We start from the raw sequence: 26,993 nt of genomic DNA on the forward strand, positions 1-26,993 counted from the left end.
CGGTTAAAACAGCCTCCTTGGTGGAGATAGAGAACTGATTTATAACAGCGGTTAAAACAGCCTCATTGGTGGAGGTAGAGAACTGATTTATAACAGCAGTTAAAACAGCCTCCTTGGTGGAGGTAGAGAACTGATTTATAACAGCAGTTAAAACAGCCTCCTTGGTGGAGGTAGAGAACTGATTTATAACCAGTTAAAACAGCCTCCTTGGTGGAGGTAGAGAACTGATTTATAACCAGTTAAAACAGCCTCCTTGGTGGAGGTAGATAACTGATTTATAACAGCAGTTAAAACAGCCTCCTTGGTGGAGGTAGAGAACTGATTTATAACAGCAGTTAAAACAGCCTCCTTGGTGGAGGTAGAGAACTGATTTATAACAGCAGTTAAAACAGCCTCATTGGTGGAGGTAGAGAACTGATTTATAACAGCAGTTAAAACAGCCTCCTTGGTGGAGGTAGAGAACTGATTTATAACAGCAGTTAAAACAGCCTCCTTGGTGGAGGTAGAGAACTGATTTATAACAGCAGTTAAAACAGCCTCCTTGGTGGAGGTAGAGAACTGATTTATAACCAGTTAAAACAGCCTCCTTGGTGGAGGTAGAGAACTGATTTATAACAGCATTTAAAACAGCCTCCTTGGTGGAGGTAGAGAACTGATTTATAACCAGTTAAAACAGCCTCCTTGGTGGAGGTAGAGAACTGATTTATAACAGCAGTTAAAACAGCCTCCTTGGTGGAGGTAGAGAATTGATTTATAACAGCAGTTAAAACAGCCTCCTTGGTGGAGGTAGAGAACTGATTTATAACAGCAGTTAAAACAGCCTCCTTGGTGGAGGTAGAGAACTGATTTATAACAGCAGTTAAAACAGCCTCCTTGATGGAGGTAGAGAACTGATTTATAACCAGTTAAAACAGCCTCCTTGGTGGAGGTAGAGAACTGATTTATAACCAGTTAAAACAGCCTCCTTGGTGGAGGTAGAGAACTGATTTATAACAGCGGTTAAAACAGCCTCCTTGGTGGAGGTAGAGAACTGATTTATAACAGCAGTTAAAACAGCCTCCTTGATGTAGGTAGAGAACTGATTTATAACAGCAGTTAAAACAGCCTCCTTGGTGGAGGTAGAGAACTGATTTATAACCAGTGAAAACAGCCTCCTTGGTGGAGGTAGAGAACTGATTTATAACCAGTTAAAACAGCCTCCTTTGTGGAGGTAGAGAACTGATTTATACCAGCAGTTAAAACAGCCTCCTTGGTGGAGGTAGAGAACTGATTTATAACAGCAGTTAAAACAGCCTCCTTGGTGGAGGTAGAGAACTGATTTATAACAGCAGTTAAAACAGCCTCATTGGTGGAGGTAGAGAACTGATTTATAACAGCAGTTAAAACAGCCTCCCTGGTGGAGGTAGAGAACTGATTTATAACCAGTTAAAACAGCCTCCTTGGTGGAGGTAGAGAACTGATTTATAACAGCAGTTAAAACAGCCTCCTTGGTGGCGGTAGAGAACTTATTTATAACAGCAGTTAAAACAGCCTCCTTGGTGGAGGTAGAGAACTGATTTATAACAGCAGTTAAAACAGCCTCATTGGTGGAGGTAGAGAACTGATTTATAACAGCAGTTAAAACATCCTCCTTGGTGGAGGTAGAGAACTGATTTATAACAGCAGTTAAAACAGCCTCCTTGGTGGAGGTAGAGAACTGATTTATAACAGCAGTTAAAACAGCCTCCTTGGTGGAGGTAGAGAACTGATTTATAACCAGTTAAAACAGCCTCCTTGGTGGAGGTAGAGAACTGATTTATAACAGCAGTTAAAACAGACTCCTTGGTGGAGGTAGAGAACTGATTTATAACCAGTTAAAACAGCCTCCTTGGTGCAGGTAGAGAACTGATTTATAACAGCAGTTAAAACAGCCTCCTTGGTGGAGGTAGAGAACTGATTTATAACAGCAGTTAAAACAGCCTCCTTGGTGGAGATAGAGAACTGATTTATAACAGCGGTTAAAACAGCCTCCTTGGTGGAGGTAGAGAACTGATTTATAACAGCAGTTAAAACAGCCTCCTTGGTGGAGGTAGATAACTGATTTATAACCAGTGAAAACAGCCTCCTTGGTGGAGGTAGAGAACTGATTTATAACCAGTTAAAACAGCCTCCTTGGTGGAGGTAGATAACTGATTTATAACAGCAGTTAAAACAGCCTCCTTGGTGGAGGTAGAGAACTGAATTATAACAGCAGTTAAAACAGCCTCCTTGGTGGAGGTAGAGAACTGATTTATAACAGCAGTTAAAACAGCCTCATTGGTGGAGGTAGAGAACTGATTTATAACAGCAGTTAAAACAGCCTCCTTGGTGGAGGTAGAGAACTGATTTATAACAGCAGTTAAAACAGCCTCCTTGGTGGAGGTAGAGAACTGATTTATAACAGCAGTTAAAACAGCCTCCTTGGTGGAGGTAGAGAACTGATTTATAACCAGTTAAAACAGCCTCCTTGGTGTAGGTAGAGAACTGATTTATAACAGCAGTTAAAACAGCCTCCTTGGTGGAGGTAGATAACTGATTTATAACCAGTTAAAACAGCCTCCTTGGTGGAGGTAGAGAACTGATTTATAACAGCAGTTAAAACAGCCTCCTTGGTGGAGGTAGAGAATTGATTTATAACAGCAGTTAAAACAGCCTCCCTGGTGGAGATAGAGAACTGATTTATAACAGCGGTTAAAACAGCCTCCTTGGTGGAGGTAGAGAACTGATTTATAACAGCAGTTAAAACAGCCTCCTTGATGGAGGTAGAGAACTGATTTATAACAGCAGTTAAAACAGCCTCCTTGATGGAGGTAGAGAACTGATTTATAACCAGTTAAAACAGCCTCCTTGGTGGAGGTAGAGAACTGATTTATAACCAGTTAAAACAGCCTCCTTGGTGGAGGTAGAGAACTGATATATAACAGCGGTTAAAACAGCCTCCTTGGAGGTAGAGAACTGATTTATAACAGCAGTTAAAACAGCCTCCTTGGTGGAGGTAGAGAACTGATTTATAACAGCAGTTAAAACAGCCTCCTTGGTGGAGGTAGATAACTGATTTATAACCAGTTAAAACAGCCTCCTTGGTGGAGGTAGAGAACTGATTTATAACCAGTTAAAACAGCCTCCTTGGTGGAGGTAGAGAACTGATTTATAACCAGTTAAAACAGCCTCCTTGGTGGAGGTAGAGAACTGATTTATAACCAGTTAAAACAGCCTCCTTGATGTAGGTAGAGAACTGATTTATAACAGCAGTTAAAACAGCCTCCTTGGTGGAGGTAGATAACTGATTTATAACGTTAGGTTATGACTATAACCAAGTTCTGTTAGCTAGGGGCGATGCTTGGCATCGCCTTCTGCACTATCTCGCGTACGTGCACGCGTACTGAATAAACCACAAATGTACCTCTAATACCAGTATTAGTCTGACCACACCCCTCATCAGCTTACCTTCATAAGCAGGTGTGTGGTCACCTGCTCTCCTCCTTCCCAAGCTTTCACCACAAGGTGAGGACAAGGGCTGCAGCGGCGTCCGATGCCAAGCATCGCCCCTAGCTAACAGAACTTGGTTATAGTCATAACCTAACGTTCTGTATCGCTAGTGGCTTAGCTTGGCATCGCCTTCTGCACAAGGGAGGCCAAGCGGAGCCACTTGGCTGACAAATACACCCCGCTGACAGCCCCCCAAAACCATCAGAACAGGGAGGGCCGAGCCCCCCCGACCCCCCCTAATGGAGGGTAGCCCCCCTATTAGGGACGTCACGGGAGGGCGACGGACCCGACCGTGCGAAGAGGCACTCAAGCAACTCAACGCACAGGGTGAGCAGACCGTGGCTTGACCCACGACTACACACACGCACAACCCGCATGCCACCCGGGAACGAACGGAGGAACAACCTCGTTACTGCCCCCAGAATCACGGGGTCAAGGGCAAACCCAACCCCGTGGCAAGGCCGTAGCAGCGGAGCACGAAGGAAGACCCAGACCCACCAAAAGGACTGGACTCCCTGGAATGGGGGCCCGGAGAAGTCCATGATGCCAGCATCAAGACCCCACCAGGTGGGCACGTAGTGCCCCGCCCCCCACATCGCCAGCGTATTCGGACAAAGGCCCCTCAGTTACTGCACCTGGTATTCCCAGGCGGAACCAACCAGGCCAGTAAGCCGAGCGGGCCCCGTCCCCCCAATAGTACACCGCCTGGCACACTGACCCTGCAGAATAGGCAGTCAGCATGGCCGTAAGCACACAAAAAAGGTTAACCAACGGAAGCAGGCAGCGCACCGGGGAAAAACCAGGCAACAGGCTGTTAACCCTAGCCTGGAGACTGCGGACGAGACAGGCGCCAGAGGGGACAGCTGAACACAGCCGCCCCGGCGGAAGGAGCGTAAGCTGGCGGTGTTGCATGACCAAGCCTCCATTTAACAACCCCCACCCAGAGGGGTCGAGGCAGAGAAGGCTGACACGATTGGCAGACGTCATGAACGTGCAGGGGCACCCTCAACCGGTGAACCCGGGAGTTGACACTGCTCCAACACACCAGGGAATCAACCACCTCGGTGTTACCCAATGCGGTGGTTGTTCCTATAACCCCTCAAGAAAAACTCCAAAACACACCTGCGGGTATACACCGGCTATACCGCAGTACAAGTGTTTCAGTTTCCAAAAAGGGTTAACCCAGGCCTACGGGTCGCAAACATCACTTCGGACCGGGCCTGGCGGTACGGGAAGCACAGGGTCACCAGAGGAGGTCAAAAAACCACCCCCACAGGCCCCTCTTCGCCATGCGTGAGAGAGGAGCGAAAAACAATGGAGAACCAGCCCCTAAGCACACCGTACCTGGTATTCCCCGGCGGTCTCCCAACCAAGTACTAACCAGGACCAACCTGTGTAGCGGCCGAGATCCGACGAGATCGAGCGCGTACAGAATGGCATGGCTGTAAGCCATGACGACAGTGCTGAGTAAAAACATACCCAACCAGGGTCTCCATAGCGCTTAACCCTGTGACACCCAGACCGACCTGGCATTTTTCCCCCTGAAAAAAGCCCAAGTCCCTCAGGGTACCAGAACAGCAGATCTGCATCCCCGGCGGACAACGGGTTCAACTGATCTGGACCAGCGTGACCAGAACCAGTCCCGTGCCCTAACCACGCCGACATGCCCCAGGAAAAGGGCAGATATGCGTGTTGATCTTAACATGAAAAGAAGGCGCCACCCAGACGTCGGGACGAACCGCGCCTGGTGGCCCACCCCAAGGGCGTGAGACCCCACTACATATGTTCAGATCCATCCCGTCATCATCCCCCAGACATGAACGAGGATCCGTCGACAACCCACCCAGGTCATGGGATGTGGTCGCCGGAAGAGGAAAAACCCCCATCTCAGTTGCTTTATAAAAACGCTGTTTCAACCACAAGCAACTAAGGCGTGCCAGTCAATCGCCTGTTTACAGCGAGCTAGCACTATACGTGCGTCGGGACACACCCCCATCAATGAACAGGCTATTTAGACCTACCATTGAATCCCCAAGGCGCCCAGGGGAACGACAAGAGGGGTGTGACACTCCCTAACTCCAACACTTCTGGAATAGAAAGAAGGAAGCATCAACAGTATGTATCCCAGTCTACACAGCCGGGGTAAAAAATGTTCACATTTTTACATCCCACCACCCTCCCATAGGAAAGAGACGGGGATCCCCAGAGAGACTTCCCACGCGAGCTGTACAGATTGAAAAGAATATATTGCACCTCGAGCCATGTAAAAAACTGGTTTTAGGGCCTCCGGGGAAGAGGCACCGAACCCATACACACTCAATAAACGAGTTGAATCGAATATACATACAATAGAAAAGGACCCTTCTAGAGGGTCCACTCACTTTGACAATCTGAGGAGGAAGGCTCTGTACTCTGATGGAGGCTTCCTCACATGGATCACATGGAAGAAGGAGTCCGAACTCACAGAAGGCCTGAGTAGGCGCTTGGTGAGGAGGAGCCCTGACCACCCCCCCTGAAAACAGATCCATCACATGGACCTGAACAGCACACGGAAGTCCTACCAACAGAGACGCGCACGGTGACGTACTCTATGGCGGGGGAATTCCTGCGGTGCACACGCCCAATATACCAGGCCGTGGGACCAGGAACTCCCTCCCCCCCCCCCCCCCCCCCCCCCGTAACGTGCCGAACCGCCACGTGACGGGAACCTTGAAGGACAGGGGGTGTACCCCTGACCGACAGAACAACGGGGAGAGGAAAGGTTACCAGTTCACCCCTTTACGACCCCACACCCATGATACGACGTAACGACAAAAAGAGAATATGACACGGTCATAGTCAACTCTATGAAGCGTTTCACAGCTCCACACAGCGCACGAGCTAACCTGCTATCTGATTTTTACTAAGGAAAAACACAGAATAGAGAGGGCTCTAAGAACCCCGGTCCAACATACACATGTGCTTCTGTGGTCAGTACAACCCAGTTGTAGGTCACATGACACACACAACCCATCATCATCACAATGAGAGAATACATCATTCTTGATTAGTATCGACCACAGGCCTTGCTAAGCCCACATGACAGCAACCAAACCAATTTCCCTTTAGGAAATAAGTTTCTCCAGCAGATTAGCACAACCTCAGCAATCAAGCTGAGAGTCACATCGTATCCCTACCACACAAAAGACACAATTAATGCACAACATGTCTGATAGGAGGTGATAAAGTCCCCAGGGAACCGGGGGGGAAAAACACAATCCTCCTATTTTACCCACAATACGGCCAGTTAAAACAGGAAAACCTGTTAATGTGTGAACTCACTGTCCATTGTCATTACAGTCTGAGAAAGAACATTCTTTTACTCACTCGTCACCAAGCATAGCTTCATAGGTTAGTTGCCTTAGTAGTGAGTACACGGTACACATAAACACCATGATGTTTCTCACACAACAACCAGATCAATACATCACGACCTGCACGGAGAAGCTACTGCCAGTGACAAAACAGCTCACACACAACCCGCAACGTATCTCAAATGCATTGCAACAACACACGTTTTGGGAAAAAACACCGTCATTCACAATACATTTAGCAAGGTAAAACCAGAAGACGTGTTATGAGGGTCTGGCCAACCCCGTACCTGCCCGGAACGCAGATCAGCGAAGTGCAGTCACAAGCGTCCCGTGTTGTTCGATCCGGGCAGCGTCGCCGCTCCACCAGTCGCTACAGTCCTCTTTGTTGACGCAATCCCCGTCTAGGCTCGGGCAGGGTTGACGAACATCCCCTGTCAAGGATGACGTCGTGGTCAAAAGTGTAAAACATGTTAAAAATCAAAGCACGTTCAACAGAATAGCATCAAGCTAACGGCTGCTCCAGCCGTTCGGGTGCTATCGCTTCCGCTCGCGAGACGCCGATCTACGACGCACGCGATCAGGAGCGAGCTCCCGGCGGCGCGCGAGAAGCCAAGCCACCCCGCGCCAGGCCACCGACCGGCTAACCGTAAGCTATGAACATGTAAACAATGACATAACACTCACCCAGACAGGCCGCCGTTCTGAACCCTCCTCACTTTTTAAGAGAAAAGGGAAAACAAGACGTCAACACCGCTTCACAACGGTGACAATAACACGTCCGGCGGAATCAGCACAGTACCAACTGGCCTGTATAGCTGACTTTGAACATGAATCTGCCGCTATCGCACATTACATGCACATATCCCCTCGTGAAGGAATACTCTCATTTGGATATGAAAGATGGGGTCTTAACACGGTGACAGAGAGAATCCACTCGTCCAGAACACACAGGGATCACCAGTGTCAATGGTCGCGGCCCACTAGTTAAAACTATAATGGTCGCCAGACCAAGGCCTTCTGTCGCCTAGACGGCTAAACAAAGGACCCTAGCCTGGGGCCGGTTTCCATAAACTTCGTCTAGTAGCCCCCATAGCACTAACAGACAAGTGGAGCCCGCCAGCAAACACTACTCACCCAACCTGGAACGCACCGCTCCTCACAACAGCGGCATGTCCGACAGTTCAGCTGTGGCCTGACAGGTTTCACCCCAACAAACACAGCAAGGAACTGCAGTTGAGAAGCATGCAGCGGCGTGCTCCCAATACGAAAACCGGTGGAGGGTTTGTAGAATGATCATCATCTTCTAGACACTCCAGTACGAAGACAATATCGCCGTATTTTCTCGAAAATAGTGAGAGAGAAAATAAAGATATGATGTCAACGTATCCTTGTTTCCCAAGCTGTTCCTAATCCAATTTCTTCCATCATGGTGTCAAGTGTGGGGATCTACCGAGGCACCTCTTCCTTGTGGTGAAAGCGAGAAGGAGGAGAGCAGGTGACCACACACCTGCTTATGAAGGTAAGCTGATGAGGGGTGTGGTCAGACTAATACTGGTATTAGAGGTACATTTGTGGTTTATTCAGTACGCGTGCACGTACGCGAGATAGTGCAGAAGGCGATGCCAAGCTAAGCCACTAGCGATACAGAACCAGTTAAAACAGCCTCCTTGGTGGAGGTAGAGAACTGATTTATAACAGCAGTTAAAACAGCCTCCTTGGTGGAGGTAGAGAATTGATTTATAACAGCAGTTAAAACAGCCTCCCTGGTGGAGATAGAGAACTGATTTATAACAGCGGTTAAAACAGCCTCCTTGGTGGAGGTAGAGAACTGATTTATAACAGCAGTTAAAACAGCCTCCTTGATGGAGGTAGAGAACTGATTTATAACAGCAGTTAAAACAGCCTCCTTGATGGAGGTAGAGAACTGATTTATAACCAGTTAAAACAGCCTCCTTGGTGGAGGTAGAGAACTGATTTATAACAGCGGTTAAAACAGCCTCCTTGGTGGAGGTAGAGAACTGATTTATAACAGCAGTTAAAACAGCCTCCTTGGTGGAGGTAGAGAACTGATTTATAACAGCAGTTAAAACAGCCTCCTTGGTGGAGGTAGATAACTGATTTATAACCAGTTAAAACAGCCTCCTTGGTGGAGGTAGAGAACTGATTTATAACCAGTTAAAACAGCCTCCTTGGTGGAGGTAGAGAACTGATTTATAACCAGTTAAAACAGCCTCCTTGGTGGAGGTAGATAACTGATTTATAACAGCAGTTAAAACAGCCTCCTTGGTGGAGGTAGAGAACTGATTTATAACAGCAGTTAAAACAGCCTCCTTGGTGGAGATAGAGAACTGATTTATAACAGCGGTTAAAACAGCCTCCTTGGTGGAGGTAGAGAACTGATTTATAACAGCAGTTAAAACAGCCTCCTTGATGGAGGTAGAGAACTGATTTATAACAGCAGTTAAAACAGCCTCCTTGATGGAGGTAGAGAACTGATTTATAACCAGTTAAAACAGCCTCCTTGATGGAGGTAGAGAACTGATTTATAACCAGTTAAAACAGCCTCCTTGGTGGAGGTAGAGAACTGATTTATAACAGCGGTTAAAACAGCCTCCTTGGTGGAGGTAGAGAACTGATTTATAACAGCAGTTAAAACAGCCTCCTTGGTGGAGGTAGAGAACTGATTTATAACAGCAGTTAAAACAGCCTCCTTGGTGGAGGTAGATAACTGATTTATAACCAGTTAAAACAGCCTCCTTGGTGGAGGTAGAGAACTGATTTATAACCAGTTAAAACAGCCTCCTTGGTGGAGGTAGAGAACTGATTTATAACCAGTTAAAACAGCCTCCTTGGTGGAGGTAGAGAACTGATTTATAACCAGTTAAAACAGCCTCCTTGGTGGAGGTAGAGAACTGATTTATAATAGCAGTTAAAACAGCCTCCTTGGTGGAGGTAGAGAACTGATTTATAACCAGTTAAAACAGCCTCCTTGGTGGAGGTAGAGAACTGATTTATAACCAGTTAAAACAGCCTCCTGGTGGAGGTAGAGAATTGATTTATAACAGCAGTTAAAACAGCCTCCTTGGTGGAGGTAGAGAACTGATTTATAACAGCAGTTAAAACAGCCTCCTTGGTGGAGGTAGAGAACTGATTTATAACAGCGGTTAAAACAGCCTCCTTGATGGAGGTAGAGAACTGATTTATAACAGCAGTTAAAACAGCCTCCTTGGTGGAGGTAGAGAACTGATTTATAACCAGTTAAAACAGCCTCCTTGGTGGAGGTAGATAACTGATTTATAACAGCAGTTAAAACAGCCTCCTTGGTGGAGGTAGAGAACTGATTTATAACAGCGGTTAAAACAGCCTCCTTGATGGAGGTAGAGAACTGATTTATAACAGCAGTTAAAACAGCCTCCTTGGTGGAGGTAGAGAACTGATTTATAACCAGTTAAAACAGCCTCCTTGGTGGAGGTAGAGAACTGATTTATAACAGCAGTTAAAACAGCCTCCTTGGTGGAGGTAGAGAACTGATTTATAACAGCAGTTAAAACAGCCTCATTGGTGGAGGTAGAGAACTGATTTATAACAGCAGTTAAAACAGCCTCCTTGGTGGAGGTAGAGAACTGATTTATAACCAGTTAAAACAGCCTCCTTGGTGGAGGTAGAGAACTGATTTATAACCAGTTAAAACAGCCTCCTTGGTGGAGGTAGAGAACTGATTTATAACAGCGGTTAAAACAGCCTCCTTGGTGGAGGTAGAGAACTGATTTATAACAGCAGTTAAAACAGCCTCCTTGGTGGAGGTAGAGAACTGATTTATAACAGCAGTTAAAACAGCCTCCTTGGTGGAGGTAGAGAACTGATTTATAACCAGTGAAAGCAGCCTCCTTGGTGGAGGTAGAGAACTGATTTATAACCAGTTAAAACAGCCTCCTTGGTGGAGGTAGAGAACTGATTTATACCAGCAGTTAAAACAGCCTCCTTGGTGGAGGTAGAGAACTGATTTATAACAGCAGTTAAAACAGCCTCCTTGGTGGAGGTAGAGAACTGATTTATAACAGCAGATAAAACAGCCTCATTGGTGGAGGTAGAGAACTGATTTATAACAGCAGTTAAAACAGCCTCCTTGGTGGAGGTAGAGAACTGATTTATAACCAGTTAAAACAGCCTCCTTGGTGGAGGTAGAGAACTGATTTATAACAGCAGTTAAAACAGCCTCCTTGGTGGAGGTAGAGAACTGATTTATAACAGCAGTTAAAACAGCCTCATTGGTGGAGGTAGAGAACTGATTTATAACAGCAGTTAAAACAGCCTCCTTGGTGGAGGTAGAGAACTGATTTATAACCAGTTAAAACAGCCTCCTTGGTGGAGGTAGAGAACTGATTTATAACCAGTTAAAACAGCCTCCTTGGTGGAGGTAGAGAACTGATTTATAACAGCGGTTAAATCAGCCTCATTGGTGGAGGTAGAGAACTGATTTATAACAGCAGTTAAAACAGCCTCCTTGGTGGAGGTAGAGAACTGATTTATAACAGCAGTTAAAACAGCCTCCTTGGTGGAGGTAGAGAACTGATTTATAACCAGTGAAAACAGCCTCCTTGGTGGAGGTAGAGAACTGATTTATAACCAGTTAAAACAGCCTCCTTGGTGGAGGTAGAGAACTGATTTATACCAGCAGTTAAAACAGCCTCCTTGGTGGAGGTAGAGAACTGATTTATAACAGCAGTTAAAACAGCCTCCTTGGTGGAGGTAGAGAACTGATTTATAACAGCAGTTAAAACAGCCTCCTTGGTGGAGGTAGAGAACTGATTTATAACAGCAGTTAAAACAGCCTCCTTGGTGGAGGTAGAGAACTGATTTATAACAGCAGTTAAAACAGCCTCCTTTGTGGAGGTAGAGAACTGATTTATAACAGCAGTTAAAACAGCCTCCTTGGTGGAGGTAGAGAACTGATTTATAACCAGTTAAAACAGCCTCCTTGGTGGAGGTAGAGAACTGATTTATAACCAGTTAAAACAGCCTCCTTGGTGGAGGTAGAGAACTGATTTATAACAGCAGTTAAAACAGCCTCCTTGGTGGAGGTAGAGAACTGATTTATAACAGCAGTTAAAACAGCCTCCTTGGTGGAGGTAGAGAACTGATTTATAACAGCAGTTAAAACAGCCTCATTGGTGGAGGTAGAGAACTGATTTATAACAGCAGTTAAAACAGCCTCCTTGGTGGAGGTAGAGAACTGATTTATAACAGCAGTTAAAACAGCCTCCTTGGTGGAGGTAGAGAACTGATTTATAACAGCGGTTAAAACAGCCTCCTTGGTGGAGATAGAGAACTGATTCATAACAGCGGTTAAAAGAGCCTCCTTGGTGGAGGTAGAGAACTGATTTATAACAGCAGTTTAAACAGCCTCCTTGATGGAGGTAGAGAACTGATTTATAACAGCAGTTAAAACAGCCTCCTTGGTGGAGGTAGAGAACTGATTTATAACAGCAGTTAAAACAGCCTCCTTGGTGGAGGTAGAGAACTGATTTATAACAGCAGTTAAAACAGCCTCCTTGGTGGAGGTAGAGAACTGATTTATAACAGCAGTTAAAACAGCCTCCTTGGTGGAAGTAGAGAACTGATTTATAACAGCAGTTAAAACAGCCTCCTTGATGGAGGTAGAGAACTGATTTATAACAGCAGTTAAAACAGCCTCCTTGATGGAGGTAGAGAACTGATTTATAACCAGTTAAAACAGCCTCCTTGGTGGAGGTAGAGAACTGATTTATAACAGCAGTTAAAACAGCCTCCTTGGTGGAGGTAGAGAACTGATTTATAACAGCAGTTAAAACAGCCTCATTGGTGGAGGTAGAGAACTGATTTATAACAGCAGTTAAAACAGCCTCCTTGGTGGAGGTAGAGAACTGATTTATAACAGCAGTTAAAACAGCCTCCTTGGTGGAGGTAGAGAACTGATTTATAACAGCGGTTAAAACAGCCTCCTTGGTGGAGATAGAGAACTGATTTATAACAGCGGTTAAAAGAGCCTCCTTGGTGGAGGTAGAGAACTGATTTATAACAGCAGTTTAAACAGCCTCCTTGATGGAGGTAGAGAACTGATTTATAACAGCAGTTAAAACAGCCTCCTTGGTGGAGGTAGAGAACTGATTTATAACAGCAGTTAAAACAGCCTCCTTGGTGGAGGTAGAGAACTGATTTATAACAGCAGTTAAAACAGCCTCCTTGGTGGAGGTAGAGAACTGATTTATAACAGCAGTTAAAACAGCCTCCTTGGTGGAGGTAGATAACTGATTTATAACAGCAGTTAAAACAGCCTCCTTGATGGAGGTAGAGAACTGATTTATAACAGCAGTTAAAACAGCCTCCTTGATGGAGGTAGATAACTGATTTATAACCAGTTAAAACAGCCTCCTTGGTGGAGGTAGAGAACTGATTTATAACCAGTTAAAACAGCCTCCTTGGTGGAGGTAGAGAACTGATTTATAACAGCGGTTAAAACAGCCTCCTTGGTGGAGGTAGAGAACTGATTTATAACAGCAGTTAAAACAGCCTCCTTGGTGGAGGTAGAGAACTGATTTATAACAGCAGTTAAAACAGCCTCCTTGGTGGAGGTAGAGAACTGATTTATAACCAGTGAAAACAGCCTCCTTGGTGGAGGTAGAGAACTGATTTATAACCAGTTAAAACAGCCTCCTTTGTGGAGGTAGAGAACTGATTTATACCAGCAGTTAAAACAGCCTCCTTGGTGGAGGTAGAGAACTGATTTATAACAGCAGTTAAAACAGCCTCCTTGGTGGAGGTAGATAACTGATTTATAACAGCAGTTAAAACAGCCTCCTTGGTGGAGGTAGAGAACTGATTTATAACCAGTTAAAACAGCCTCCTTGGTGGAGGTAGAGAACTGATTTATAACAGCAGTTAAAACAGCCTCCTTGGTGGAGGTAGAGAACTGATTTATAACCAGTTAAAACAGCCTCCTTGGTGGAGGTAGAGAAATGATTTATAACAGCAGTTAAAACAGCCTCCTTGGTGGAGGTAGAGAACTGATTTATAACAGCAGTTAAAACAGCCTCCTTGGTGGAGGTAGAGAACTGATTTATAACCAGTTAAAACAGCCTCCTTGATGGAGGTAGAGAACTGATTTATAACCAGTTAAAACAGCCTCCTTGGTGGAGGTAGAGAACTGATTTATAACAGCAGTTAAAACAGCCTCCTTGGTGGAGGTAGAGAACTGATTTATAACAGCAGTTAAAACAGCCTCATTGGTGGAGGTAGAGAACTGATTTATAACAGCAGTTAAAACAGCCTCCTTGGTGGAGGTAGAGAACTGATTTATAACAGCGGTTAAAACAGCCTCCTTGGTGGAGGTAGAGAACTGATTTATAACAGCAGTTAAAACAGCCTCCTTGGTGGAGGTAGAGAACTGATTTATAACAGCAGTTAAAACAGCCTCCTTGGTGGAGGTAGAGAACTGATTTATAACCAGTGAAAACAGCCTCCTTGGTGGAGGTAGAGAACTGATTTATAACCAGTTAAAACAGCCTCCTTTGTGGAGGTAGAGAACTGATTTATACCAGCAGTTAAAACAGCCTCCTTGGTGGAGGTAGAGAACTGATTTATAACAGCAGTTAAAACAGCCTCCTTGGTGGAGGTAGATAACTGATTTATAACAGCAGTTAAAACAGCCTCCTTGGTGGAGGTAGAGAACTGATTTATAACCAGTTAAAACAGCCTCCTTGGTGGAGGTAGAGAACTGATTTATAACAGCAGTTAAAACAGCCTCCTTGGTGGAGGTAGAGAACTGATTTATAACCAGTTAAAACAGCCTCCTTGGTGGAGGTAGAGAAATGATTTATAACAGCAGTTAAAACAGCCTCCTTGGTGGAGGTAGAGAACTGATTTATAACAGCAGTTAAAACAGCCTCCTTGGTGGAGATAGAGAACTGATTTATAACAGCGGTTAAAACAGCCTCCTTGGTGGAGGTAGATAACTGATTTATAACAGCAGTTAAAACAGCCTCCTTGGTGGAGGTAGAGAACTGATTTATAACCAGTGAAAACAGCCTCCTTGGTGGAGGTAGAGAACTGATTTATAACCAGTTAAAACAGCCTCCTTGGTGGAGGTAGAGAACTGATTTATAACAGCAGTTAAAACAGCCTCCTTGGTGGAGGTAGAGAACTGATTTATAACAGCAGTTAAAACAGCCTCATTGGTGGAGGTAGAGAACTGATTTATAACAGCAGTTAAAACAGCCTCCTTGGTGGAGGTAGAGAACTGATTTATAACAGCAGTTAAAACAGCCTCCTTGGTGGAGGTAGAGAACTGATTTATAACAGCAGTTAAAACAGCCTCCTTGGTGGAGGTAGAGAACTGATTTATAACCAGTTAAAACAGCCTCCTTGGTGGAGGTAGAGAACTGATTTATAACAGCAGTTAAAACAGCCTCCTTGGTGGAGGTATAGAACAGATTTATAACCAGTTAAAACAGCCTCCTTGGTGGAGGTAGAGAACTGATTTATAACCAGTTAAAACAGCCTCCTTGGTGGAGGTAGAGAACTGATTTATAACAGCGGTTAAAACAGCCTCCTTGGTGGAGGTAGAGAACTGATTTATAACAGCAGTTAAAACAGCCTCCTTGGTGGAGGTAGATAACTGATTTATAACAGCATTTAAAACAGCCTCCTTGGTGGAGGTAGATAACTGATTTATAACCAGTTAAAACAGCCTCCTTGGTGGAGGTAGAGAGCTGATTTATAACCAGTTAAAACAGTCTCCTTGGTGGCGGTAGATAACTGATTTATAACCAGTTAAAACAGCCTCCTTGGTGGAGGTAGAGAACTGATTTATAATAGCAGTTAAAACAGCCTCCTTGGTGGAGGTAGAGAACTGATTTATAACAGCAGTTAAAACAGCGTCCTTGGTGGAGGTAGAGAACTGATTTATAACAGCAGTTAAAACAGCCTCCTTGGTGGAGGTAGAGAACTGATTTATAACAGCAGTTAAAACAGCCTCCTTGGTGGAGATAGAGAACTGATTTATAACAGCGGTTAAAACAGCCTCCTTGGTGGAGGTAGAGAACTGATTTATAACAGCAGTTAAAACAGCCTCCTTGATGGAGGTAGAGAACTGATTTATAACAGCAGTTAAAACAGCCTCCTTGGTGGAGGTAGAGAACTGATTTATAACAGCAGTTAAAACAGCATCCTTGGTGGAGGTAGAGAACTGATTTATAACAGCAGTTAAAACAGCCTCCTTGGTGGAGGTAGAGAACTGATTTATAACCAGTTAAAACAGCCTCCTTGGTGCAGGTAGAGAACTGATTTATAATAGCAGTTAAAACAGCCTCCTTGGTGGAGGTAGAGAACTGATTTATAACAGCAGTTAAAACAGCGTCCTTGGTGGAGGTAGAGAACTGATTTATAACAGCAGTTAAAACAGCCTCCTTGGTGGAGGTAGAGAACTGATTTATAACAGCAGTTAAAACAGCCTCCTTGGTGGAGATAGAGAACTGATTTATAACAGCGGTTAAAACAGCCTCCTTGGTGGAGGTAGAGAACTGATTTATAACAGCAGTTAAAACAGCCTCCTTGATGGAGGTAGAGAACTGATTTATAACAGCAGTTAAAACAGCCTCCTTGGTGGAGGTAGAGAACTGATTTATAACAGCAGTTAAAACAGCATCCTTGGTGGAGGTAGAGAACTGATTTATAACAGCAGTTAAAACAGCCTCCTTGGTGGAGGTAGAGAACTGATTTATAACCAGTTAAAACAGCCTCCTTGGTGCAGGTAGAGAACTGATTTATAACAGCAGTTAAAACAGCCTCCTTGGTGGAGGTAGAGAACTGATTTATAACCAGTTAAAACAGCCTCCTTGGTGGAGGTAGAGAACTGATTTATAACAGCAGTTAAAACACCCTCCTTGGTGGAGATAGAGAACTGATTTATAACAGCGGTTAAAACAGCCTCCTTGGTGGAGGTAGAGAACTGATTTATAACAGCAGGTAAAACAGCCTCCTTGATGGAGGTAGAGAACTGATTTATAACAGCAGTTAAAACAGCCTCCTTGATGGAGGTAGAGAACTGATTTATTACCAGTTAAAACAGCCTCCTTGGTGGAGGTAGAGAACTGATTTATAACCAGTTAAAACAGCCTCCTTGGTGGAGGTAGAGAACTGATTTATAACAGCGGTTAAAACAGCCTCCTTGGTGGAGGTAGAGAACTGATTTATAACAGCAGTTAAAACAGCCTCCTTGGTGGAGGTAGATAACTGATTTATAACAGCAGTTGAAACAGCCTCCTTGGTGGAGGTAGATAACTGATTTATAACCAGTTAAAACAGCCTCCTTGGTGGAGGTAGAGAACTGATTTATAACCAGTTAAAACAGCCTCCTTGGTGGAGGTAGAGAACTGATTTATAACCAGTTAAAACAGCCTCCTTGGTGGAGGTAGAGAACTGATTTATAACCAGTTAAAACAGCCTCCTTGGTGGAGGTAGAGAACTTATTTATAATAGCAGTTAAAACAGCCTCCTTGGTGGAGGTAGAGAACTGATTTATAACAGCAGTTAAAACAGCGTCCTTGGTGGAGGTAGAGAACTGATTTATAACAGCAGTTAAAACAGCCTCCTTGGTGGAGGTAGAGAACTGATTTATAACAGCAGTTAAAACAGCCTCCTTGGTGGAGATAGAGAACTGATTTATAACAGCGGTTAAAACAGCCTCCTTGGTGGAGGTAGAGAACTGATTTATAACAGCAGTTAAAACAGCCTCTTTGATGGAGGTAGAGAACTGATTTATAACAGCAGTTAAAACAGCCTCCTTGATGGAGGTAGAGAACTGATTTATTACCAGTTAAAACAGCCTCCTTGGTGGAGGTAGAGAACTGATTTATAACCAGTTAAAACAGCCTCCTTGGTGGAGGTAGAGAACTGATTTATAACAGCGGTTAAAACAGCCTCCTTGGTGGAGGTAGAGAACTGATTTATAACAGCAGTTAAAACAGCCTCCTTGGTGGAGGTAGAGAACTGATTTATAACAGCAGTTAAAACAGCCTCCTTGGTGGAGGTAGATAACTGATTTATAACCAGTTAAAACAGCCTCCTTGGTGGAGGTAGAGAACTGATTTATAACCTGTTAAAACAGCCTCCTTGGTGGAGGTAGAGAACTGATTTATAACCAGTTAAAACAGCCTCCTTGGTGGAGGTAGAGAACTGATTTATAACCAGTTAAAACAGCCTCCTTGGTGGAGGTAGAGAACTGATTTATAATAGCAGTTAAAACAGCCTCCTTGGTGGAGGTAGAGAACTGATTTATAACAGCAGTTAAAACAGCGTCCTTGGTGGAGGTAGAGAACTGATTTATAACCAGTTAAAACAGCCTCCTTGGTGGAGGTAGAGAACTGATTTATAACCAGTTAAAACAGCCTCCTGGTGGAGGTAGAGAACTGATTTATAACAGCAGTTAAAACAGCCTCCTTGGTGGAGGTAGAGAACTGATTTATAACAGCAGTTAAAACAGCCTCCTTGGTGGAGGTAGAGAACTGATTTATAACAGCGGTTAAAACAGCCTCCTTGATGGAGGTAGAGAACTGATTTATAACAGCAGTTAAAACAGCCTCCTTGGTGGAGGTAGATAACTGATTTATAACCAGTTAAAACAGCCTCCTTGGTGGAGGTATAGAACTGATTTATAACAGCAGTTAAAACAGCCTCCTTGGTGGAGGTAGAGAACTGATTTATAACAGCAGTTAAAACAGCCTCATTGGTGGAGGTAGAGAACTGATTTATAACAGCAGTTAAAACAGCCTCCTTGGTGGAGGTAGAGAACTGATTTATAACCAGTTAAAACAGCCTCCTTGGTGGAGGTAGAGAACTGATTTATAACCAGTTAAAACAGCCTCCTTGGTGGAGGTAGAGAACTGATTTATAACCAGTTAAAACAGCCTCCTTGGTGGAGGTAGAGAACTGATTTATAACCAGTTAAAACCCTCCTTGGTGGAGGTAGAGAACTGATTTATAACAGCAGTTAAAACAGCCTCCTTGGTGGAGGTAGAGAACTGATTTATAACAGCAGTTAAAACAGCCTCATTGGTGGAGGTAGAGAACTGATTTATAACAGCAGTTAAAACAGCCTCCTTGGTGGAGGTAGAGAACTGATTTATAACAGCAGTTAAAACAGCCTCCTTGGTGGAGGTAGAGAACTGATTTATAACAGCAGTTAAAACAGCCTCCTTGGTGGAGGTAGAGAACTGATTTATAACCAGTTAAAACAGCCTCCTTGGTCGAGGTAGAGAACTGATTTATAACAGCAGTTAAAACAGCCTCCTTGGTGGAGGTAGAGAACTGATTTATAACCAGTTAAAACAGCCTCCTTGGTGGAGGTAGAGAACTGATTTATAACAGCAGTTAAAACAGCCTCCTTGGTGGAGGTAGAGAACTGATTTATAACAGCAGTTAAAACAGCCTCCTTGGTGGAGATAGAGAACTGATTTATAACAGCGGTTAAAACAGCCTCCTTGGTGGAGGTAGAGAACTGATTTATAACAGCAGTTAAAACAGCCTCCTTGATTGAGGTAGAGAACGTTAGGTTATGACTATAACCAAGTTCTGTTAGTTAGGGGCGATGCTTGGCATCGCTACTGCACTATCTCGCGTACGTGCACGCGTACTGAATAAACCACAAATGTACCTCTAATACCAGTATTAGTCTGACCACACCCCTCATCAGCTTACCTTCATAAGCAGGTGTGTGGTCACCTGCTCTCCTCCTTCCCAAGCTTTCACCACAAGGTGAGGACAAGGGCTGCAGCGGCGTCCGATGCCAAGCATCGCCCCTAACTAACAGAACTTGGTTATAGTCATAACCTAACGTTCTGTATCGTTAGTGGCTTAGCTTGGCATCGCTACTGCACAAGGGAGGCCAAGCGGAGCCACTTGGCTGACAAATACACCCCGCTGACAGCCCCCCAAAACAATCAGAACAGGGAGGGCCGAGCCCCCCCGACCCCCCCTAATGGAGGGTAGCCCCCCTATTAGGGACGTCACGGGAGGGCGACGGACCCGACCGTGCGAAGAGGCACTCAAGCAACTCAACGCACAGGGTGAGCAGACCGTGGCTTGACCCCACGACTACACACACGCACAACCCGCATGCCACCCGGGAACGAACGGAGGAACAACCTCGTTACTGCCCCCAGAATCACGGGGTCAAGGGCAAACCCAACCCCGTGGCAAGGCCGTAGCAGCGGAGCACGAAGGAAGACCCAGACCCACCAAAAGGACTGGACTCCCTGGAATGGGGGCCCGGAGAAGTCCATGATGCCAGCATCAAGACCCCACCAGGTGGGCACGTAGTGCCCCGCCCCCCACATCGCCAGCGTATTCGGACAAAGGCCCCTCAGTTACTGCACCTGGTATTCCCAGGCGGAACCAACCAGGCCAGAACCTGCCCAGCTTCCGAGATCGGACGAGACCGGGCGTGTTCAGGTCGGTATGGCCGTAAGCCGAGCGGGCCCCGTCCCCCCAATAGTACACCGCCTGGCACACTGACCCTGCAGAATAGGCAGTCAGCATGGCCGTAAGCACACAAAAAAGGTTAACCAACGGAAGCAGGCAGCGCACCGGGGAAAAACCAGGCAACAGGCTGTTAACCCTAGCCTGGAGACTGCGGACGAGACAGGCGCCAGAGGGGACAGCTGAACACAGCCGCCCCGGCGGAAGGAGCGTAAGCTGGCGGTGTTGCATGACCAAGCCTCCATTTAACAACCCCCACCCAGAGGGGTCGAGGCAGAGAAGGCTGACACGATTGGCAGACGTCATGAACGTGCAGGGGCACCCTCAAACGGTGAACCCGGGAGTTGACACTGCTCCAACACACCAGGGAATCAACCACCTCGGTGTTACCCAATGCGGTGGTTGTTCCTATAACCCCTCAAGAAAAAACTCCAAAACACACCTGCGGGTATACACCGGCTATACCGCAGTACAAGTGTTTCAGTTTCCAAAAAGGGTTAACCCAGGCCTACGGGTCGCAAACATCACTTCGGACCGGGCCTGGCGGTACGGGAAGCACAGGGTCACCAGAGGAGGTCAAAAAACCACCCCCACAGGCCCCTCTTCGCCATGCGTGAGAGAGGAGCGAAAAATAATGGAGAACCAGCCCCTAAGCACACCGTACCTGGTATTCCCCGGCGGTCTCCCAACCAAGTACTAACCAGGACCAACCTGTGTAGCGGCCGAGATCCGACGAGATCGAGCGCGTACAGAATGGCATGGCTGTAAGCCATGACGACAGTGCTGAGTAAAAACATACCCAACCAGGGTCTCCATAGCGCTTAACCCTGTGACACCCAGACCGACCTGGCATTTTTCCCCCTGAAAAAAAGCCCAAGTCCCTCAGGGTACCAGAACAGCAGATCTGCATCCCCGGCGGACAACGGGTTCAACTGATCTGGACCAGCGTGACCAGAACCAGTCCCGTGCCCTAACCACGCCGACATGCCTACTCCAGGAGAAGGGCAGATATGCGTGTTGATCTTAACATGAAAAGAAGGCGCCACCCAGACGTCGGGACGAACCGCGCCTGGTGGCCCACCCCAAGGGCGTGAGACCCCACTACATATGTTCAGATCCATCCCGTCATCATCCCCCAGACATGAACGAGAATCCGTCGACAACCCACCCAGGTCATGGGATGTGGTCGCCGGAAGAGGAAAAACCCCCATCTCAGTTGCTTTATAAAAACGCTGTTTCAACCACAAGCAACTAAGGCGTGCCAGTCAATCGCCTGTTTACAGCGAGCTAGCACTATACGTGCGTCGGGACACACCCCCATCAATGAACAGGCTATTTAGACCTGTCATTGAATCCCCAAGGCGCCCAGGGGAACGACAAGAGGGGTGTGACACTCCCTAACTCCAACACTTCTGGAATAGAAAGAAGGAAGCATCAACAGTATGTATCCCAGTCTACACAGCCGGGGTAAAAAATGTTCACATTTTTACATCCCACCACCCTCCCATAGGAAAGAGACGGGGATCCCCAGAGAGACTTCCCACGCGAGCTGTACAGATTGAAAAGAATATATTGCACCTTGAGCCATGTAAAAAACTGGTTTTAGGGCCTCCGGGGAAGAGGCACCGAACCCATACACACTCAATAAACGAATTGAATCGAATATACATACAATAGAAAAGGACCCTTCTAGAGGGTCCACTCACTTTGACAATCTGAGGAGGAAGGCTCTGTACTCTGATGGAGGCTTCCTCACATGGAAGAAGGAGTCCGAACTCACAGAAGGCCTGAGTAGGCGCTTGGTGAGGAGGAGCCCTGACCACCCCCCCTGAAAACAGATCCATCACATGGACCTGAACAGCACACGGAAGTCCTACCAACAGAGACGCGCACGGTGACGTACTCTATGGCGGGGGAATTCCTGCGGTGCACACGCCCAATATACCAGGCCGTGGGACCAGGAACTCCCCCCCCCCCCCCCCCCCCCCCCCCCCCCGTAACGTGCCGAACCGCCACGTGACGGGAACCTTGAAGGACAGGGGGTGTACCCCTGACCGACAGAACAATGGGGAGAGGAAAGGTTACCAGTTCACCCCTTTACGACCCCACACCCATGATACGACGTAACGACAAAAAGAGAATATGACACAGTCATAGTCAGCTCTATGAAGCGTTTCACAGCTCCACACAGCGCACGAGCTAACCTGCTATCTGATTTTTACTAAGGAAAAACACAGAATAGAGAGGGCTCTAAGAACCCCGGTCCAACATACACATGTGCTTCTGTGGCCAGTACAACCCAGTTGTAGGTCACATGACACACACAACCCATCATCACCTACAAAAAATGGCAAAAACACTCAACAGAGGAACGCCGTTTTTTTCACAATGAGAGAATACATCATTCTTGATTAGTATCGACCACAGGCCTTGCTAAGCACACATGACAGCAACCAAACCAATTTCCCTTTAGGAAATAAGTTTCTCCAGCAGATTTAGCACAACCTCAGCAATCAAGCTGAGAGTTACATCGTATCCCTACCACACAAAAGACACAATTAATGCACAACATGTCTGATAGGAGGTGATAAAGTCCCCAGGGAACCGGGGGGGGAAACACAATCCTCCTATTTTACCCTCAATACGGCCAGTTAAAACAGGAAAACCTGTTAATGTGTGAACTCACTGTTCATTGTCATTACAGTCTGAGAAAGAACATTCTTTTACTCACTCGTCACCAAGCATAGCTTCATAGGTTAGTTGCCTTAGTAGTGAGTACACGGTACACATAAACACCATGATGTTTCTCACACAACAACCAGATCAATACATCACGACCTGCACGGAGAAGCTAACTGCCAGTGACAAAAACAGCTCACACACAACCCGCAACGTATCTCAAATGCATTGCAACAACACACGTTTTGGGAAAAAAAAAAAAAAAACACCGTTATTCACAATACATTTAGCAAGGTAAAACCAGAAGACGTGTTATGAGGTCTGGCCAACCCCGTACCTGCCCGGAACGCAGATCAGCGAAGTGCAGTCACAAGCCACCGTAGAACACAGCCGTCCCGTGTTGTTCGATCCGGGCAGCGTCGCCGCTCCACCAGTCGCTACAGTCCTCTTTGTTGACGCAATCCCCGTCTAGGCTCAGGCAGGGTCGACGAACATCCCCTGTCAAGGATGACGTCGTGGTCAAGAGTGTAAAACATGTTAAAATCAAAGCACGTTCAACAGAATAGCATCAAGCTAACGGCTGCTCCAACCGTTCGGGTGCTATTGCTTCCGCTCGCGAGACGCCGATCTACGACGCACGCGATCAGGAGCGAGCTCCCGGCGGCGCGCGAGAAGCCAAGCTACCCCGCGCCAGGCCACCGACCGGCTAACCGTAAGCTATGAACATGTAAACAATGACATAACACTCACCCAGACAGGCCGCCGTTCTGAACCCTCCTCACTTTTTAAGAGAAAAGAGAAAACAAGACGTCAACACCGCTTCACAACGGTGACAATAACACGTCCGGCGGAATCAGCACAGTACCAACTGGCCTGTATAGCTGACTTTGAACATGAATCTGCCGCTATCGCACATTACATGCACATATCCCCTCGTGAAGGAATACTCTCATTTGGATATGAAAGATGGGGTCTTAACACGGTGACAGAGAGAATCCACTCGTCCAGAACACACAGGGATCACCAGTGTCAATGGTCGCGGCCCACTAGTTAAAACTATAATGGTCGCCAGACCAAGGCCTTCTGTCGCCTAGACGGCTAAACAAAGGACCCTAGCCTGGGGCCGGTTTCCATAAACTTTGTCAAGTAGCCCCCATAGCACTAACAGACAAGTGGAGCCCGCCAGCAAACACTACTCACCCAACCTGGAACGCACCGCTCCTCACAACAGCGGCATGTTCGACAGTTCAGCTGTGGCCTGACAGGTTTCACCCCAACAAACACAGCAAGGAACTGCAGTTGAGAAGCATGCAGCGGCGTGCTCCCAATACGAAAACCGGTGGAGGGTTTGTAGAATGATCATCATCTTCTAGACACTCCAGTACGAAGACAATATCGCCGTATTTTCTCGAAAATAGTGAGAGAGAAAATAAAGATATGATGTCAACGTATCCTTGTTTCCCAAGCTGTTCCTAATCCAATTTCTTCCATCATGGTGTCAAGTGTGGGGATCTACCGAGGCACCTCTTCCTTGTGGTGAAAGCGAGAAGGAGGAGAGCAGGTGACCACACACCTGCTTATGAAGGTAAGCTGATGAGGGGTGTGGTCAGACTAATACTGGTATTAGAGGTACATTTGTGGTTTATTCAGTACGCGTGCACGTACGCGAGATAGTGCAGTAGCGATGCCAAGCTAAGCCACTAACGATACAGAACTGATTTATAACCAGTTAAAACAGCCTCCTTGATGGAGGTAGAGAGCTGATTTATAACCAGTTAAAACAGCCTCCTTGGTGGAGGTAGAGAACTGATGTATAACCAGTTAGAACAGCCTCCTTGGTGGAGGTAGAGAACTGATTTATAACAGCGGTTAAAACAGCCTCCTTGGTGGAGTTAGAGAACTGATTTATAACAGCAGTTAAAACAGCCTCCTTGGTGGAGGTAGATAACTGATTTATAACAGCAGTTAAAACAGCCTCCTTGGTGGAGGTAGAGAACTGATTTATAACCAGTTAAAACAGCCGCCTTGGTGGAGGTAGAGAACTGATTTATAACCAGTTAAAACAGCCTCCTTGGTGGAGGTAGAGAACTGATTTATAACCAGTTAAAACAGCCTCCTTGGTGGAGGTAGAGAACTGATTTATAATAGCAGTTAAAACAGCCTCCTTGGTGGAGGTAAAGAACTGATTTATAACAGCAGTTAAAACAGCGTCCTTGGTGGAGGTAGAGAACTGATTTATTACCAGTTAAAACAGCCTCCTTGGTGGAGGTAGAGAACTGATTTATAACCAGTTAAAACAGCCTCCTTGGTGGAGGTAGAGAACTGATTTATAACAGCGGTTAAAACAGCCTCCTTGGTGGAGGTAGAGAACTGATTTATAACAGCAGTTAAAACAGCCTTCTTGATGGAGGTAGAGAACTGATTTATAACAGCAGTTAAAACAGCCTCCTTGGTGGAGGTAGATAACTGATTTATAACCAGTTAAAACAGCCTCCTTGGTGGAGGTAGAGAACTGATTTATAACCAGTTAAAACAGCCTCCTTGGTGGAGGTAGAGAACTGATTTATAACAGCAGTTAAAACAGCCTCCTTGGTGGAGGTAGAGAACTGATTTATAACCAGTTAAAACAGCCTCCTTGGTCGAGGTAGAGAACTGATTTATAACAGCAGTTAAAACAGCCTCCTTGGTGGAGGTAGAGAACTGATTTATAACCAGTTAAAACAGCCTCCTTGGTGGAGGTAGAGAACTGATTTATAACAGCAGTTAAAACAGCCTCCTTGGTGGAGGTAGAGAACTGATTTATAACAGCAGTTAAAACAGCCTCCTTGGTGGAGATAGAGAACTGATTTATAACAGCGGTTAAAACAGCCTCCTTGGTGGAGGTAGAGAACTGATTTATAACAGCAGTTAAAACAGCCTCCTTGATTGAGGTAGAGAACTGATTTATAACAGCAGTTAAAACAGCCTCCTTGATGGAGGTAGAGAACTGATTTATAACCAGTTAAAACAGCCTCCTTGGTGGAGGTAGAGAACTGATTTATAACCAGTTAAAACAGCCTCCTTGGTGGAGGTAGAGAACTGATTTATAACAGCGGTTAAAACAGCCTCCTTGGTGGAGGTAGAGAACTGATTTATAACAGCAGTTAAAACAGCCTCCTTGGTGGAGGTAGAGAACTGATTTATAACCAGTTAAAACAGCCTCCTTGGTGGAGGTAGAGAACTGATTTATAATAGCAGTTAAAACAGCCTCCTTGGTGGAGGTAGAGAACTGATTTATAACAGCAGTTAAACCAGCGTCCTTGGTGGAGGTAGAGAACTGATTTATAACCAGTTAAAACAGCCTCCTTGGTGGAGGTAGAGAACTGATTTATAACCAGTTAAAACAGCCTCCTGGTGGAGGTAGAGAACTGATTTATAACAGCAGTTAAAACAGCCTCCTTGGTGGAGGTAGAGAACTGATTTATAACAGCAGTTAAAACAGCCTCCTTGGTGGAGGTAGAGAACTGATTTATAACAGCGGTTAAAACAGCCTCCTTGATGGAGGTAGAGAACTGATTTATAACAGCAGTTAAAACAGCCTCCTTGGTGGAGGTAGAGAACTGATTTATAACCAGTTAAAACAGCCTCCTTGGTGGAGGTAGAGAACTGATTTATAACAGCAGTTAAAACAGCCTCCTTGGTGGAGGTAGAGAACTGATTTATAACAGCAGTTAAAACAGCCTCATTGGTGGAGGTAGAGAACTGATTTATAACAGCAGTTAAAACAGCCTCCTTGGTGGAGGTAGAGAACTGATTTATAACAGCAGTTAAAACAGCCTCCTTGGTGGAGGTAGATAACTGATTTATAACAGAGGTTAAAACAGCCTCCTTGGTGGAGGTAGAGAACTGATTTATAACAGCAGTTAAAACAGCCTCCTTGGTGGAGGTAGAGAACTGATTTAT

This window comes from Notolepis coatsorum (genome assembly GCF_963971535.1).
Source record: "Notolepis coatsorum genome assembly, chromosome: 5".
NCBI classification, from domain to species: domain Eukaryota; kingdom Metazoa; phylum Chordata; class Actinopteri; order Aulopiformes; family Paralepididae; genus Notolepis; species Notolepis coatsorum.